Here is a 14443-nt window from a genome sequence, read left to right on the forward strand (position 1 = left end):
TTCTGGGCGACCTTTACCCAAGCAGCACAGTATGACCGGCTCAAAATGGATCCAGACTGGGCAGCCGGGGAAGTTTCAGTGGGCCTAGATTGTTTTGCCCCATGGCGCTAGGCAGCCCCAGCCTGGCTAGCAGGCCCGGCGGTTCAGTGGGGGTTCCTTGTACAGCCAAGCTTGGCTTCACGGTGTAAAACCAGCCTGGGCCAGGCTGGCAGTTCAGTGGTCAGCAAGGCATGGCAAAACGGCCTAAAAGCATCCTGGGCCACGCTGTCAGTTCAGTGGTCAGTCAAGCTTGGCAAAACGGTGTAAATGCAGTGTGCGCCAGGGTGGGAGTTTTCTGGTCATTCACTCTTGGCTATACGGGCAATTTACAGGCTTCTCCCAAGGAAGCCTCTGTTGTCATTCAAAGGATGTTTTTGTGGCATGTAGCGAAACATCTCCAATTTTGGTGCTGTGTGCAGAAAAAACTGGTTGCTACTGAAGTACCAACCAATTTTTTGTGCACACAGCACCAAACATGGGAGATGTTTGGTGCTGTGGTCAGCACCAAACGTGCCTCACGATTAATAAAGCTGCTCAGTAATTTTCTCAGAATATTTGAACAATAGAATTAAAGTTGAAAATATGTGCGAGCTGCTGTATTTATGGTGTGGTCAGCATGCAAATGAAGCTGCAAAACCAAATCAAGTTTGATACAGTAGTTTCTTATTTCGTGTTCAGTACATGGTGCTGGCTTATGCCAGAGGCCCACTACAGCGACAAACGACAGCGACAAGGCTCAAACCTGAGTCTTTCGCGATCTGAGAGGCTTTGTAGAATAAAGGAGGCTATGCTTAAACACAAGCATCATGCACGCGAGGGTTCTTTGGCAGGCTTACAATCACTCATGCTTATTTCACGAGCACCGAACGAATAAACGGCTGCAAAAGGTACCATCACATATATGCTGCATGGGTTGGAGGCTTGTCCGTGTCATTTGTTTCTGTTTGTCGCTCTAGTGAGGCTCGGGCATAATCATTGAGTCCCACTAGAGTGACAAAGGCTGGTTGCTGGTCGAGTATTTGCTGCCTGGTAACTGGGCTTCACAGCTAGCAGGTGGCTCTGCCGATCCGAGTACTAATGAAAGCAGTTGTCGATGGTTCACCCCATAACCACTTCATGGCTGTGACGTAGAGCTGGATAGCAGCACCTGGAGAAGGAACAGGATAAACAGTGATGCATCTTTAGTAAATATGTTTTACATGAACTATAAATCATGCTCCTATTTAAATTATAACACAGCAGAGGCCACCCAAAAGGTCTTGGTGGTATGTTCAGTCTCCTTCAATATAAAATACCTACTGAAAGCGCGTGGCCGAGACAGGAGTGGTCGGGGGCGCCATGTACACTCCACGAGATCCTGCTCTGCCTTGAGAAAAGGACGCTCACTCGGGGCTCAACTGGTCCTGAACTTGCTAACAGTTTTTGGTTTAGGTTTAGCCTAACAGTGTGCTTTATCGGTATCGCGCTCGGAGATATGATCACGGAGGCTTGACGTAAGCATGCTCATCACTTTTTGTTATCAGTTGTTTCACGTGTAAAATTTGAAAACAGGCACAAATATTAATGTTACACCCGAGTCTTATATTTAAAAAATAAGAGGTCTTGAAGAGCGTATTCATTAATTAGAAGGATGGCATGGACCATGCCTTTAAAAGGAAAATAATTGTCTTGACTCGGGCCAGTTTCTCTCAGACAGCCATTTCAGAGTTAGTGGCGGTGACATGATCCGAATGAACTGCTTTCCACCATGAACCCGAAAACTGATAAGCGTGCATTGTGCTTTAGCTGAGCAGTGAGTGAGTTCCCCCTTGGGTAGATTGGGATCTCCCAGAGCACACACAGCGCCCCCACCAGCCACTGCCTCGGCTAGGCACTCTTAGTGGGTCCTTCATACTGCAGGAGAATACATAACACCGGAACTGCAGAACTCAACAGTGACAAGCATGATTTCCCTCCATTTGTAGAGTACTACGGTCAGTAAATACAAAATAGAAGCCAGTTAGAGCACCTCAATGTGAACACCACATATGACATGCAGTACAGCGCAAGGATGCTCAGATCGTCTGAAAGCGGACTTTGAATTGCCGCAATTGAAATGTTTTTGTTTCCCTTGATAGTAAAACCAAGCCATGAGCACAACTTCACTATAAAGACAATGTTTTCTATCAGCTTTTTCTTTAAATGCATAGAAGTACTTTTTGATATTTATGGTACCTATCTGTAAGGTTGCAATATAAAGTGCTGTCAACTCCCACTGACCGCGCTGAAGCTATAACACACAAAAACCAAAATCCCTAGTAATTAAAACGACAAAAAAATGAGACTAGAAAAACATTCAGTTTGAGTGCATTGTCTTGGGGCTTAAGATGGCAAGTTGCGCTAGTTGGTTATTCACTACTGAATAAGATGCCAAAAAACACAGACAAAACGAGGAAAGACCTGGACAGGACTTGGCATAATTTTCAACTGAATTGTTTAGTTAAAAAAATATATATACAAATAAAAACCGAAACCTCCTGGCAGAACACTGTAAGGTCAAAATGCACTCCCTTACAAGCCAGCCCCACTGGTTCTACAGAGAGTGAAATTCTGTCAGACAATGACACTAAAGGTGCACTCAGACAAGAGTTGTTACCCTGGTATTTTATCCCAATGGTCAGCTAGCAGTTCACTGTGACCATTGTTAGTGCAAGTCCAACTTAGAAAAAGACTAGTGTCATGGGCTGCTACAAGACAAAAACAAAGCATAGGGGAAGCTGCAGGCACTGCAGTTCCCCTATCCTTTAATGTTGCTGCATGAGTGACGTTGCACAACTAAATCGCAAGTAAAATCACATAATGCGAATCAGGTTTACAGTGTTCTGATAGCAAGTGTTACTTCCTATCAGCAGATCTTCCTTCATTTCGTCCGTGTTTTTTGGCGTATTATTCAGTCTTGAGGCATATCGGTGTCAGGGGTTTTTCTTTGTCACTCTAGTAGGACTCGGGCAGGGTGGGTAAACCGTCATGTCTCAACAACGTGGATACTCAGCTATATAGAAACCATTCTCGGGAACCAACCGGGTAAATACCAGCATTTTGTTCTGTTGTTATGCACAGCTCACATTAGGGACGCTTTTGGGTAGGAACGGAGGTGTCCATTTTTATGAGACATCAGTATCAATTTTCCTAGTGTTGAAATTAATGACTGCATGCTCTGAAGCCACGTAGCAGGCTTCTCCACCGAACACTAATGCGTAGTGGTGGCATGACAGATGTTTGTGGCTGCAGAACACACCACAGGCAAAAGATATCCAATGTGGACAATCATAGATATATGACATTAGAATCAACCATCAAATAGGCCTACATGCTGTTGTCACAGAATTCAACGATTTTTGTTGTTCTTTGTTGGTTTGCGTTTTGAGTAAGATGCGCGAGCGCTGAGAACATGAGCTCGGAAGGGAGGAAAAATAAAAAAAGAAAGGTGGAAGCTGCGCGAAGCTAGGCGTCGGCATTATGGCTGGTGGAATAACGAGCAAGGCTTCAGTGGTGTGGGTAGTCGAACACCGAACAAGGCTTCGTCAAGATGGTTCGTGGGCCCTGAGCAAGCTTCGACGATGTGCGTGCGCTTGTGAGTGAGTGCTGTTCGGCACTACAAGCACCCAAGCCACCACGACTTCTCGGCTCCGACTGGTGGCACAAGGGACCGGACCACCACCGACATCTTGGGACCATGATGGGCCTTTCCTCCTCCGAACTGTATGGCAGCTTTCATTTCGGTTCTGTTCCCTTTGTCACGCTTTCGAAGCTTTTGTGATTTTTGTTTGCCGCGGTTACGAAGAGCGGAAGGCTTGCAAGATATGTTCTTTTCCTTTATTACTTTGTTTACAACTGTGTGTGCGTCCTGTGCACCTTTACTTTTGAATTTCATTACTATTAAATAGTGTTCCGCAACGCCAGACACGACTCACTCTCAATTCCTACAGCCTCTAAGGAAGTCGATCAGATAGGTGTGGCCCTAGCACCTGGACAGCGGTACAATTCAAATTACAAGTTTGTTTGTTTATGGCATCTTTTCCAACCGAACCTGTGACATGCTGGCGTCCAGGACACGACTCGAACCTGTCACAAGTTTGCCACAGGTTTGGTTGGAAAAGATCAAATAAACAAACAAACTTGTAATTTGAATAGACCCCTTGCAAAAATCCCAAAAGTCAGCGCGCGCCGCGTGACGAATAGTGGGAATGTTCGGTACGCCCCTCCTCCCGCTACCACGTGACCATGTGGCATATGCGAGCAGGCACAGGTTACCACGGCAACGACTTTTCGAGCGGCCGAGTCGGGCGAGCGACGAACCAACGGCTGCCCCTTCCTCGTCCCTCCCCTTTGTACCGGCTATGTCGTCTGCTGCACCAACGCTTTGTCGAACCTGGTCGAAACCTGCCACGGTTGCGATGCTAATTAAATGAATTGGGTGACACTTCAATACGTGAAGGTAAGTTACGACAAATAACATATTTATATAAGTTCACCTGTCGCGGTGCCTTTACGCTGCCACAGATACGGTACGCCGCCAACGACGTACGACTCGGCGGATGGGAGGGATGGCGGATGGCTGCAACGGCTGCTGGTGGTAGCTGCCGGGACGCGCGCGCAATCGCGGAGGCGCAACGGGAAAGCGCGTGATCTCTACCGAGGGTTCCCAAAATTCCCTGCCGTCGTGGCGCTGTACGTTTTGCAAAGGGTCTATTGGACCGATGTCTAGGTGCTAGGGCCACACCCAGGCGTTGGACTTCCTGAGAGGCGGTGGGAATTGAGAGTGAGTCATGCCTGGTGTTACAAAACACTATTTAATAGTAATGAAATTCAAAAGTAAAGAAAAGGTGCACAGGACGCTCACACAGTCGTAAAAAAAAGAAATACATAAAGGAAAAAACATATCTTGGAAGCGTTCCACTCTTCGTAACCGTGGCAAGAAAGACACAAAAGCTTCGAAAGCATAACAAAAGGAACAGAAGCCAAATCAAAGATGCCATACAGTTTGGAGGAGAGTCCAATCATGATCCCAAGATGTCGGTGGTGGCTTGGGTGCTTACGGTGCCAAACAGTGCTCACTCACAAACACAAGCACATTGTCGAAGACTTGCTTGGGGCCCACCAACAATCTTGACGAAGCCTTGCTCGAGGTTTGACCACCCAAACCCCGAAGCCTTGCTCGCCGTTCCGCCGGCCATAGCGCCGATGCATCGAGAAACTACAACAGAGGTGGTGTAGAGATGTCCGGGCAAGCAACATTCCTATATTGAGATCGATCCTCTAAAGCAGGGGTCTCCAAACTTTTTGGCTAAGGGGCCGGATGGAGGTTCTGTCTCTGTCTCGAGGGCCGGGAATATAAATGGCCAGATTTAAATGAGGAAAATCTAAATAAATATTTCTAGATATCTAAGCATTTAAATATACAATATTTAAAGGTAGAGTAAACATGGAACAAAAAGATTCTAAGGTGGCTGAATGCATTCACTTTGTAACGAAATTTAATCATTTCGCTGCTTATGACATCACACAATAATTGGAGCCCAGAAAACGTAGCAGCATATAAGCCAGAGCGCATAGGAACTTTGGCACGTTCACACAGGGCAGAAAAGTAGTGAGAACGATATGTGTTATGCTGACAATATTTAATAGCTACAGCACAGTACACTAAGCACAATATAGATAGGGACGTAAATTAATTTTAACGTACTTAGTTACTCAGATATGGAACAGGGGGCTAGAGTATGGATTCTGCTAATGACAATGTCCAATTACTAAGATGACCAGAGGACACCCCTTACGGTCGGCAGTTTTTCTCGTTTTTTTTTTCTTTTTTTTTCTGGTAACTTCGTTAAAGCGCGTGTAAAGCGGCCGCGGCGCCGTTTTACACGCGCCTATTCAGCTGGAAGCGGGCCGTGGGCCGGGCTCCACTGGGAGGACTGCAGCCAGCCAGGAGCCGGTCGAAAGACCTCCGCGGGCCGGATTTAGCCCGCAGGCCGGGGTTTGGAGACCCCTGTTCTAAAGGAATGTGAAAACCTCCTTTTACTCTTGAAGTGATGAATCTTCTAAAAGAATGTGAAAGATTCCTTTTAAGCTGATGTGAAGAACTTCACTGCAAGTGGAGAGCTAGATTACCCTAAGGGCCACCATGGCATAGGAAAAAAGACTATCTAGGGGATGGATAGATGGATGCAAACGGCTGTACCTTTTGTAACGTGCAGTAGTGCCAGCGTCGAAAGAGAAAGTCAATGGCTCAAGGATCAAGTGAAGCCAAGTATGAAGCCAGAAATAGTTAAATGCCTTGCCTAGAAAATTTGCCCGCAATGTCAAAAGCATCCCTGGCAAGCGATTCCCAGTTTTCATGGCAGCTAACAGAACAAGGCCCAGATTAAACAGCTTTTGAAAACCAACACGGATGGTACCACAGAAATGTATTCTTAGTGATGGGAAAGTTTAGAATGCCAAATAGTATGAAGAACTCTTACAGTACAACCATCATAGACGTATGAAACATGAAATCATGGGTGACTCGGGATCTCTTTGGCTGGGTCTTTGGTGGCTCATGGACTGGAAAGCCGACTTTGTGGATAAGCGTCCCAGCATGTGCCTACTTGATGACATGTGCCGCTTAACACTATCCAGTTCAATTCTAGCTGCCAAACACGTCATCGAAGCTACAGCCATTAGCCCAAGGCATATTTCAAAGGTAGTGTAGATTGTGTTTACCATTTATGAATGTCCAGGCACGACCGTGATTTAGCCCATCCACGGGCTTTCGGAGACGGTCACAAGAGCCAGCAGCTTGCTTGGGCAGCTCACTGTCAGCCACCCTGCCCCTCTGTACACAGTGCCACCTACATGAGCTCCCACTGAAGAACAAAAGAAACAATATCGGAAATTATAACTGCCATAAGAACATCTCAGCAGCAGATGCTACGGTATGGTGCCTGGAATGTGCCTCCAACTGGTGTGTTTAGCGTTCTATACCACCCATGTACCAAAAGTGGTCTCAAAGGGACTAAAGTTAATGACACCACAGCAGACGGCATGTCATGCTGTCAGATGTTGCAATCCTGGTGGTTGGTCGTACAACTTCTGGCAAAAAATGTATGAGCTAACGCGACAGTCATTGTCATTGCAACATTCAAAAGCCTGGCTGACAAAGCTTCTATTGACTGTCAAGCTGAGGGATACTCCCAGCAGAAACTACCTCAACTGCCATGATGTTCACAACCCGGAAAAGATCCCTTAAAAAGTTAATTGAGGAGCAACTGGGGTAACAATAGACTCAAGCTCTCGCACTATGAAGCCATTCCACAAATCTTGCATAAGCAACAGCAGTTCATTGAGAGTATTGAAGTTTGCCTTGTTCATACATTTTGAGATGAGGTTATATCTCTGGATTCTACCAAGACTCTAGTTTCCAGCAGAGATTTATGTTGGCAGGCCGGCCAAGTTGCTGGGTAGAAAGGTGCATGTGTCACACCACACGTGTCTTTTGCTGACATTCAGAGAAAGCTTCCCTAATGAAATACACCAGGCAATCATGGTGTGACATCAGAGAATCCTGGTGTGACACCAGAATATCTGGCGTGCCCACCAGCGATGCTGATGTATCGAGCACACCAGCCTGTTGTGCCCTCCAGAATTGCTGGTGTACCCGCACAACAGCCTGATGGGTACACCAAGAGAGTCTGGTGTCACACCACAAGGACTCATGCGCCGAACAGGCAGCCTGGTGTGCACACCACGCAGTTTGATGTGACACCCGTGTTGTGTTTTTGTTGACTTTTCCCCCCGGTCCGCGCGCGTGTCTTCTATTAGTTGGTGTGCCGCTCCGTCCCCCAACGGGTTGCCTTGTTTCCTCCTGTCTTGGTACTCGCCGGAGACCCCGCGGCGGGCTCCTTTGTGATCAAGAAGTGTCCCCCTCGTCCCGAGCACTTTCCCGGGCGGCCTTGAGAAGCTTCGGGCGCTCGCCGGCTCGCCTCTTCGAGGTTTTCTCTTTCCCTTTCCGCCGGTATTTTTCTTTAGGTTTGAGAAAATAAAGAAGTCTTCTTTGTGAGTCGAAGCCGAAAAGATGTGTTGGTGCACTTTCCTTACTTCCGACGAGCTTGGTTTGGTAGCAAAGCAACAAAGGAAGCTAGTAATTATTACAGTTTTTGGGGACGAAATGCCTACTACGAGCGAGGAGGGCGTCGACCGCCTGAAGCAAAAGAGGATTACCCTGCGAGCCGCCACAACAGAGATCATCAACGAGATTGGCGTCTGCTGGCCCCGGATCCAACCGACATCGGTGAGCTCGAAGAAACACTTGATATTCTTCTATTTAAGGAGGCTTCCCTGAAAGAGCTGGACAAGGAAATCAAGCCATCTGTCGGACATGATGCCTTAGAAAAGGAGATAGCTGGCGCGGAGGGGTATGCGGAACGGATCAGCGTAACTAAGACACGAGTCAACCGCAAGCTGAAAGTCCAAGAATTGCGGAACGACAGGACGTCCGGTTCTTCGACGCAGGACAGTGGCTCCGGACAAACTCCAGTTGATCACGGCCAACTCCCTGCAACAGTAAAGCTTCTGAAGCTTTACTGTTGTACTTTTTTGCTTTTCTGAATAAAGTAATTATGACAGCAGCGTTGTTGTCAAACTTATAATTGTACCCTTTTTTGTGAGTAAAGCAACACCCAGTCAACAGGTGGTCTGGTACCACATTAGGAAAAAACCTGATGTCCCGCCAGAACACCAGATTTCTGGTGTAAAATCAAAACACCAGATTTCTGATGTCATACTCACACAACAGATTTCTGCTGTCACACCAGAACACCAGATTTCTGATGTCACACCAGAAAATGTCCCAAATCACATCTGTGAAAAAATCTGTTGTAACATCAAGTCACACCAGCCCTCCAGCTGGTGTATTTTTCACTAGGGAGGAAGGCTGAATTTCCCTGATCGATGCTGATTAGGGTGGAAATCTTCAGACTTTTCCAATCGCCGAATACCTCAACATTACCAATTTTTCGAGCCATAGACACCCTGCACAAGGTTGAGTTTTATACTGATGATCATTAAGAACTGCATGAATTACCTATACAGATATGCGGTAACTATACTAAAGCCCAATTTATTCTAGTAACACACAACACCATCAAACAACCGTAAAACACCCAAGCATACACCCATGTCAGAGTATGCGCTCAACCCCTACTTTTGAAACATATCAACTCATGAGAGGATATATTAAAGCCTATTCCCCTATTTAAAAAAAATATATATATATATATGTATATATATATATATATATATGAAAGAGACATCAAGCGCGCTGTCGCCATGGGAGTTTATATCCCCGACTGGCAGAGAGCATGGGGATAGAACAAGTAGAATGGGAAAGCAGGAGAGGAGAGGGACAACGTTCCGTGGCAATGGAGCTAAAGCTAGAGAGCCTAATGACACCATTTCACTGCATAGCTGAATATAGTTCAACCATAATAATTTGCAGAGTGGAACTTAACCAATTAAAAAAAATAAGTAAAATTGTTCTGTTTAGCTTTGACTTTAGAATGTCAGCATAACATTAGCCAGGATGTGCCAAACCTATAGCATTTCCTTTTTAGCTATTTTGTGTTTTCTTGGTTTATGTTCACCCCATGTTTTCTAGCTCCCTGCAAAATTAAGATGGCATCTTGATCATGGCCATCTTTGGGCATCATCAGTGTGGTGTATCGATGGTACACTTTGTAAGCTCGCCCATTTGTTTGACGTGTGGGATTTTTACGAACTTTGACAACCAAGAAATGTTAAAACAAACCAAGCAAGCAAGTGGAGTGCAATGTGTACGACAAATGGGGCAGTGGGAACTGAAACTCCTAGTTGTTTCCATGAACCGGTTGGTTAGCGAGCTCACTGGTGGGAGTGAGCAGTGGTGGGGATCAAGATCAGGACCCCTGGGTTCTGCAGCGCAATCTTTCGCTACACATGTTCTGAGCTGTGGTGTGCCAGCGACCCCCTAGGCCAGCCATAACTGAATGCGATCCAAATGAAATGCGACTTGGCGTCGTGAAGTGTGCGTGCTTGTATTTCGGCATATCGCAGCCCCGCAATAATTTTTCAACACCAGAAGAGTTTACATATTAATGACCTCAAAACGCAGCAGCACTGATGAAATTTGTTCATGTGGCAATTTGGGTCAGTTGGTTCATGATCATGGACAGGCGTCGAAAATATAGACGGGGACAAGAAGTTGACGTAAACACTGGCACACTCGCAACTGCCATTTATCGAAAAAACAATCTCTTAGATAGCCCTGAGAAATGTCAGTCATGGCTACAACCAGTGTTGACCTCTATCAAGGAATTCATATTCTTTTTGCTGATAAGGTTATGGATCTGTCACCTGCACAACTCGTGCCTTCGGCTATAATCTCAAAACGCCTCGTGTAGCTTTCTGGATACTTTATATGGGTGTCTGGCCAAAAATTTGGTGTCATCAAAAGACGGGAAACAAGGGCAGCAGCTGACGCGCGTGGTTGCTGCAGCCGCGGCCCTCGGAAAACACAAATGCAAAACTAAACACTGCGAAAAATTCACAAAATGCACGACCAGAGTTTTGTACGAAATTCCAATGTCATGTGGTTCTGTGTACACCGGTCAAAGAGGCCTATGTATTAATGATTGCGCCCGCGAACATGAGGTGGCAACACGAGCAACCTCCATCAGGACATCTCGCCACACACTGCAGACGCTGGTTTTGCTCCCAGTCATTCGATGACACCAAATGTTTGGCCAAATACCAATATAAAGCATCTAGAGAGCTACACCAGGCGTTTGAGATTAAAGCCAAAGGTTCGAGGTGTACAAGTGACACATCCATAACCTTATCGGCTAAAGAATATGAGTTTCTTGATAGAGGGTTACACCAGTTGTAGTCATGTAGTCATGACTGACGTTTTTCATGGCTATATAAGAAATACTGTTTTAATTAAATGTTAGTTGCGAGTGTGCCAGTGTTAACACCAACTTTTTGTTTCTGTCTATTTTTCCGGTGCTTATCTACGATCATGAAATTCGTAGCTTCTCCTGAATCGACGCTGCCTATCTTCGTTAGATGCGAGACAAATAAAATTCTAGGAGATTGATCACGGTGAAATTTACCTTTCAAGTCTGTCCCAGTGCTTCAGTTAATCTGTTGGCTCACGTTAAAACACGGGTGAAACTTTGAGAAATAGATGTGAATATGCCTGCATGCTTGGCGATCGCGGTTCACCTCCCTCAACCGCAATCCTCATAGAAAAAAAATGCACTGTAGCAACTGCGTGGTTGACACGCCAAAACCCAAACTAAAACCTAGGCCAAAAAAAAAGAAACGAAACTATTTGGTGCGTTAATACAGAACCACTGCCAGCCTCCCCCTCCCTAGCCTTCTCTTGATTGCCAAAGAAAGTTGTGCCCAAGAAAAGATGGGTTGCTTTTTTATTCTAACTCAGAAGAATAAATTTAAGTCTTTAGTGACAAAAACAAACAAATGCGTAAGCAACCATTTTTGAAGATGCTTCTTTGTAATCAAAAAAAGAAGAAAAAGCAAACGGATGTTTTGTTTTTACGTGTTTGCGCAGTCAACTAGCTTTGCTAATGGCAGTGATTCGTAATTCCGTGGTCGGAAAAAGGGACCACCTGACCATGTGAACCTTTGATTTATTACCTACCCTATCCCCCAGCTTTAAAGGATCATCCCCAATTTAGAGTGGGTGCTTGCGCGGTATATTAGTTTGTAATGGTAATTTCTGTTCAGAAAAACAAAATGTCAGATAAATACCAACAGAACCCTGGGGAAGCGGTGCATGGGCCCTGTTGCACATTTTACAAAGCATCCTGTCTCGAATGGCAGCAGAGAAACAGGTGGGGCTGCTTCGCCTACAAGCCTTTGCTGAGTTGATGGCTGCTATCCAGACTGGCAGCACCTCAGCAGCTTCTAGCCACCTGCAGTTTTTTCTTCATCACACAGACTTCCTGCAACATCATGACTCACATTCTGGAACAAAAAAGAAACCAGAACTTGCTTCACAAATCAACAAAAGAACAAGTGACAACATTACGCTTCCCTTGTTGTCGACACTGCAAAGACCATGATGATTGCACCATTAAGCTCAACCAAGTAAAGGAAATAAGCTTCTTCCCGCCGTAATTGTGTCAGGAACAGTGTGCATGTAGAGCTTGGATACCTACTGGTACCTTGAGAAATCCCAGGAAGCTAACAACAAATTAAGCACCCCTTAGAAATAGCACAGCTCGCTTTATATTCACACGCACAGCAATCTACGTGCCTCTTGACCTGTTCTGCAGTGCAGGGATACAGATAAAATATCAACACCCGGGATGTGATCGAAATCCTTTGGGGTTAGTGCATTGAGCAACTTTATCCTGAAGCTACTGTTTGTGCATGCACAAAAGCGCCGTTTACACATATGCGATCGAGTACGACCGAGAGAGACCAGATTGGTTTTTAAGCCTCTTGCGACGTCTTAGGGCCAGATGCGCTAAAGCGGAGCTGGTTCCAAGTGATCGCAAGAGGCTTAAAAACCGGTCTGGTCTCTCTCGGTCTTACTCGGTCGTAAGAGTGTGAACGGGCCTTTAGGGGTGTTAAAGCTGGTTCACACTGTTGCAAATGACTACAACCGAGTTGAAGAAAACCGGTTTTTAAGCCGCTTACGACTGCCATTATTGCTGTGCTGCGTGGTCATAAGCAGTCACAAGAGGCCTAAAGACTGGTTTTCTCGGACACAGTCATAGTTGGATGCAACAGTGTGGACCACCTTTTAGACTAAAATTGCATCCAGCATTCGGTCTTACCACAAATGTTTTAAGAGACTCCCTTAACTTTACCAACACCTTAGGCTCCGATAACACCTTAGAACCTGTAGTAAGTAGGAAGCCATCACATTCAAAGCTGGATCTCCTTGATTTGTATGTGTCTCCATAGTACATGCGAGAGCGCCTGCCAGATGCGTGCGCTCCATTGCAACCTTTGTACCGCTAAACATTCTATACCAGATCAGAGCATTTTAATCAAATCATTTAACCCCTTCCCTCAGCCATGTAAACTACTTGTGCACCCACGAGTTCTACAAGTCAGGAATGTAGCCGGGGTAAATTAAAACGCTGCTAAGGCAAGCAACAATAATCTTTATTAGCGACAGTAGTACTCTGGGTGGCTTGCAGGCTAGACAAATATGCAGGGGCCCGTGCGCACGAGCGTCTGCTAGTCAATCAACCAGAGCAAGATTAATAAAATACCAAACAGGCAACAAGGGAGAAAACAATTTGGCATGGGTGCACCCCCCCTTGCACAAGAAAGCATGGGTAGAATAGTGTCCTTAAAAATGTTCCACCCCCCCCCCCCCAAAAAAAAAAAAGAAAAAAAAAAGTAACGGAGTTTTAGATCCGCCCCCGAGGCCCGCGCACCTCAAACCCGACGCCAGGCACCGCAGGCCAGCGCGAGGCAGACGCCGTACACGAGCACGACGACGACGCCCAGCTAGGAGCGTGTCCTATCAATCCGCCAAACGCCAGAGCCAAACCGCTACTCGAACCGCACCATCCCGCTGTACGAGGCGCGAAAACACAGTGCGCGCAGGCCGGGAGTTTCAAAATACTGGGCACAACTTAACGCTGTTGCTAGCGTGAGAAAAGACGAGGCGACACGCCAAAGTAAAAACCACCGAATTCTTCACGAGTGTCGCCCTCCTGAACACACGCATGGCGTTTGTTCTAAGATCCGTATCCGAGCGTTTGACAACACAAAACAGTTCACTGATAGCAACGCGAACTTTAGAAACGATCTAATCAGCGTCTCTGCAGTGCTCCGATGTCACAGAGCATTGACGGAATTCTCAAGATAGCGGCGCCGCTGCCGCCGCCGCCGCCGCCGCCGGCCAGTGCTGAGGCGATTTCGCTTTATCCGACTCAAATCGTCGGAAATAGTGAAAAATCATCCGAATTACGGTGGAAACGTGAGCTACGGTGTCCGGAAAACGATCCCGCATATTTTGATATTCTTGTAGCATGCAATATGAATATGAAGGTGGCAGAACTTAACTTGAATCGGCCGACGCACTCCGTCCTTTGTCTCCCCTCGGGCGAACAAGAAACCGGAAGCTGCTTGTGGCTTTGGATTGGCAAGGAGCCAAGGATTGAAATACGACGGAATAGTTTCGGTTTCGACCCCACTCTATCACAGTTCATATTCTGTGGCCGATCTCACTACCGTGGACATTACTGCAGTTATCCTGCTCTGTACGAACTATAAAGTCAATCGAAGGCGAGCAGACATAATTTCCTAGCTTCTTCTCCTGTTAAGCGTTGCTTGATTACCTTTGTTTGCTCATTGAAATCTA

The 14443-nt window shown here is 46.2% G+C and overlaps 1 long non-coding RNA gene across 1 annotated transcript; it reads right to left on the bottom strand.

Annotated features, from left to right (window-relative positions):
• Positions 1–725: 725 nt before the first annotated feature.
• LOC115313377 lies at positions 726–12539 on the bottom strand. The gene is made up of 3 exons (XR_003917330.4): positions 11866–12539; positions 6781–6923; positions 726–1186 (listed from the first exon to the last, which is right to left on the bottom strand). It is a non-coding gene; the product is annotated as an uncharacterized LOC115313377 (long non-coding RNA).
• Between the last annotated feature and the right edge of the window lie 1904 nt (positions 12540–14443).

Source organism: Ixodes scapularis, unplaced genomic scaffold, assembly GCF_016920785.2.
Source record: "Ixodes scapularis isolate PalLabHiFi unplaced genomic scaffold, ASM1692078v2 PGA_scaffold7__128_contigs__length_106722199, whole genome shotgun sequence".
Lineage (NCBI taxonomy): Eukaryota > Metazoa > Arthropoda > Arachnida > Ixodida > Ixodidae > Ixodes > Ixodes scapularis.